We start from the raw sequence: 4997 nt of genomic DNA on the forward strand, positions 1-4997 counted from the left end.
ATGCATTGGGCCCGAAACCAATGGACCCTCTCGGCTTATTATTCACCCTAGTTCTCCGTCCAGGAGTTGCAAGTAGTTTCTGGTGTTTGTAGCCTACTGGAGGCCGTGGACAGCGCTGACCGTAGGGGTGGGCTGTGATGCGGTAGGTACGTGGCACGGTGTACCGAATACCCGTTAGGTATCTCGGGAACCCTGTTCACATCGTTCGGGGCCGTATGGGAAACCTCGGCCGGACTCCCTGCGGATGGAACCTGGATAGGCGATAAACCTGGACTGGAGGCTTAGGTGGTTAGGTAGGTCGTGGCCGACACCCACGTTGGGCTTCCGCTTGAAGGTTGCCGAGTACATGTCGTGTAAACGATGGTAAGTGGTGAGAGCGTGTATGAAGAAGTACACCCCTGCAGGGTTATCATGATCTATTCGAATAGCCGCGTCCGCGGTAAAGGACTACTTGGTTGCCTATACAGTTCATAGACAAGTAAATGGAAACTGCTAAAAGCCTCAAGATAAGTGTGAGTGCCGAGGATGGCTCTTCCGTAGGAAGACGGAGGCGGATCCTCGGTAGTGTATTGAGTTGGTGAGTAGTGGACTCGTGTGCGCAAAACCTTTTCAAGTTGGAGTATCGTAGGATAGTCTAGCCAAGAGTCAAAGCTGGCTTGCTGCAATAACTCCACGAACCCTTCTTGATAATATGCATGTATGTAGGATCTGATGTAAGTCTTGCTGAGTACCTTTGTACTCATGTTGCTATAATTTACATTTTTTTCAGAAGACGCTGCAACCCCTTCTGATGGGTTCTATGTAGACGTTGACATCAACGAGTAGGCTAAAGGCCCAGGTGGTGACCCTGAGCTTGTGAAGGACCATGTAGTATAGCTAGGCTTTCCAAGCCTCTTTTATTTTACTAGTTGTCTGTACTCAGACAAGTTACTTCCGCTGTTGGTTTGTATGACTGTATGACTTGAATGTTGGGTCGTGAGACCCGTACCCTTGTGTATGTTATGTATGGCTCCCTGAGCCTTAAATAAAGTACTTGTGTCGTAGAGTCATGTTGTGATGCTTCGTTGTATTTGCACATATCGAGCATATTGTGTGTATGATTGAAATGCTTGGTATGTGTGGGATCTGACTACCTAGTTGTTTATCTTTAGTAGCCTCTCTTACCGGGAAATGTCTCCTAGTGTTACCGCTGAGCCATGGTAGCTTGCTACTGCTCTGGAACACTTAGGCTGGCCGGCATGTGTCCTTCTTCGTTCCTGTGTCTGTCCCTTCGGGGAAATGTCACGCATTGAGTACCGGAGTCCTGTTAGCCCGCTACAGCCCGGTTTACCGGAGTCCTGCTAGCCCAGTGCTACAGCCCGGACCCAATTGCTGATGACCGACACGTTCGAAGCTGGGTCATGGATGCCTATCCCTGTAAGTCTGTGCCACTTTGGGTTTACGACTAGTCATGTCAGCCCGGGCTCCTTATCATATGGATGCTAGCGACACTATCATATACATGAGCCAAAAGGCGCAAACGGTCCCGGGCAAAGGTAAGGCGACACCCGTGGGGATACCGTGCGTGAGGCCGCAAAGTGATATGAGGTGTTACCGGCTAGATCGATGTGACATCGAGTCGGGGTCCTGACAGCGTTGGCATCAGAGCCGGACTGCCTGTAGGTTCTCCAAGCCAAACTGGTCGATGTTGAGTCTAGAAATTCTTTAGTTATATGTAGGGGAATTGTTTTTGGGTTGGAACGTAAGGCTCTTTTTTACTCCTCTATCTTATGACATTCTGATCTGAGTCAGTCCATTCTTCCACCGGGGGTTAAGGAATTAGGATCTATTCTCTCTATCAGGATCACGTGTTACTAATCAGTAGTACCTTATAGGTATGATGGATACAAGCCTAGTTCAGTTCTTCTACCATATTATGTTGTTAGGATGGTCTCAGAACTTTGATATGATGATGTTGAGTGTGTACGAAATCCTTTATCAAATGTCTCAAAATCCTTCTTGAGCATTTACAGCTGTTATGCTGCCGAAATTTTGCTAGAAATTCTAATGCCTTTGCATTATGATTGTGCTTTTAGATGGCCACTCGCGACCTCAATCAAGTGGTTCGCCTGACTCGATGCCTAGATGTACCCGGCCATACTGCCAAGTTGGTCAGGGTAATGACCGAGGCTGGATACCGCTGGTATCCTGAGTACACGGTCGAAGAGCAATTTCGGGACTTCAATCAAAGCCAGTATCTCTGCACTGTCAGGATATTTCCATCTTATCCTGGATCCACCGAGCCCCTTCACTGCTCCTATGGACTCGGGGTTACTATTGAGATGGCTGTGTAGGATGCCGCCTACTCTATGATGACCATCATGCGAGTCAGATCTGGTCTATTTCGGGACTCTGATTTCCGGTATATGCCAGGATCACTTCCGGGAGCACAAGGGTATCTCCAGGCTATCTATGCTGACCCCACCCAGGAGGATTCACGGACTCGCACCACTGCTGAGATGCTCGAGGATAAGGACCGTGAAAATCGGGCCTTGAGGTTAGAGCTCTTCAATACCCGTGCTGACCACTGGGCCACTTTGACTCGGTTTGCACCGACGGTGCAAGCTGGATATTCAGATATGCGCGATCTCTATCCTGTGAGATCTGCTCTGCCAGACGTGATGGGATGGCGTGAAGTAGGAGGCATCACCCCACCTCGCGGTCCCCGCAGGCCACCGTCTGTTGGTCCAAGGCCTCATCCTAGCCCCTATGGTCCACAAGCTCCGCGAGATCGTCTATTTCCGGATGATCATGTTGAGCTTCCAGGCTATGGAGGTGACTTCTACGAGGACTACTATGGATCGGTCTGAGTTAGTGGTAGTATCACTAGTTCGCACTAGCTGTGTCGTCTATCGTCCCGCGTGACTCGTGGGATATGACCTAGTTTGTACTCTTTCCGGAGGTGTAGAAAAATAATGTATAGGAGCTTGGGATGCCTCCGATGAGATGTAATCCTCTTTTCACCGTAATAGTACTTTGTTTGGTCTTGTACTAAACCCTGTATGGTGTGTATGACGATGGAATAAAAGAAGCAGTTGCTGTATCTACCATGTCATATGGATGATCATCTTGCATTCCGAGTTATTCCTTACATTTTGTATCCTATGTTGGAATTTTATCATCCTGACTAAATCATTGTCTTGTTTACCTAGGATGGTCAACACGCGCACTAACCCTGCTCCTCAAGAGCAGGCCGAAGGCAGTGAAGTCAGGGATGCAAATCTGCCTCATCCTCCTTCCCTAGCCGAGGTTATGATGGAAGCTGAGAGAAACAAGCGGGAGACCAACCGTTTGTTGGAGCGTATTGAATAGAACACAGCACACCATCAGAGGACTAACGTGGTGTCACTCAGTGATTTTATCAAATTACATCCACCCACGTTCCACCACTCCGTCGAGCCTCTCGACGCTGACGACTGGCTTCGTAGTATCGCTCACAAACTGCGTTCCGCGCTGGTAGCGGAGGCTGACAAGGTCACCTTTGCTGCATATCATCTTGAAGGCCCCGCCAGTCTATGGTGGGAGAATTATGGAGCTATGCGCCCAGCGGGCCATGTCACTACTTGGGATGATTTCAGTGAGGCTTTCCGTGAACATCACATTCCGGAGGGTCTCATGGACCGTAAACGTGAGGAATTTTGCAGTTTCACCCAAGGCCGACTTTCTGTGGATGCTTACAGCAGGGAGTTTGGTAATCTCGCACGATATGCAACTGAGGAAGTGTCTACTGATGCCAAGAAGCAAGCAAGGTTCCGTAAGGGCCTTAGTCCTGAGCTTCGTCGTGACCTCCGTCTGCATGAGTGCACATCTTTTCAGAAACTTGTCAACAAAGCCATCAGTGCTGAAACTGGTCAGACTGACTATGACGCAACACGCAAGCATGGCCGTGACATGGGTTCCTCATCCGGAGCTGGTCCTCAGAAGCGCCGCGTGTGGGTACCCAACACCGCCCTGCCACCCAGGTTCACACCGAGGCCATCTTTCCAGGCGCCTCGCCCTGTTCAACAGTCTGCACCGGCCAAGCCTTATGGGGGTCCAACCAACAATGCTCCTCCATGTACCAGTTCCGTGACTTGTTTCAAGTGTGGGGAATCTGGTCACTATATGCGTGAGTGTCCCCAGACCAACCCCAACTAGTCTGCTAAAGCTGTTGGCCGTGGCAAGCCGACAGGAAAAGTATTCCACGCCAAGCCGGTCACCGCTTCACGTGGCCATGTCAACTGTATCTCTGCCGAAGAAGCTCAAGAGGATCCCAATGTCGTTCTCGGTACGCTTCTTGTTAATTGCCACCCGGCATCTGTTCTTTTCGATACAGCAGCCTCTCATTCTTTTATATCCGAAAATTATGCTCGTTTGCATAACATCGCATTCGGTGATATGCCAACCTCTATGGTAATTCAAACTCCGGGATCCAAATGGCAAACTTCTAGAGTAATCCATGGAAATGAAATCCAAGTCGACAGACTTGTTCTCCTCGCTTCTTTGATAGCCCTTAAATCTTCAGATATTAATATCATTCTGGGTATGGACTGGATGTCGGCTCATCATGCCCAAATTGATTGCTTCTCTAGGACTGTTCAACTCACCCATCCTTCGGGGAAGATAGTCAATGTCTTGACTCGAATAGCCAAGCGACAATTATATTCTCTTAACGCTAGCCCTTTGCCAGACCTTGAGGACATTCCGATAGTCCGTGACTTCCCGGATGTCTTCCCAGAGGAATTGCCAGGTGTTCCACCTGACAGGGATGTTGAGTTCGTAATAGACCTCATTCCAGGAACCGTTCCGATTGCTAGAAGACCCTATAAGATGGCACCACTAGAACTAGCCGAGCTTAAGAAACAACTCGATGAGTCCTTGAAAAAGGGTTTCATCCGACCTAGCTCATCTCCGTGGGCTTGCCCCGTCCTATTCGTCAAGAAGAAGGATGGTACGGACCGGATGGTTGTAGATTACCG

This window comes from Triticum aestivum, chromosome 2B (genome assembly GCF_018294505.1).
Source record: "Triticum aestivum cultivar Chinese Spring chromosome 2B, IWGSC CS RefSeq v2.1, whole genome shotgun sequence".
Lineage (NCBI taxonomy): Eukaryota > Viridiplantae > Streptophyta > Magnoliopsida > Poales > Poaceae > Triticum > Triticum aestivum.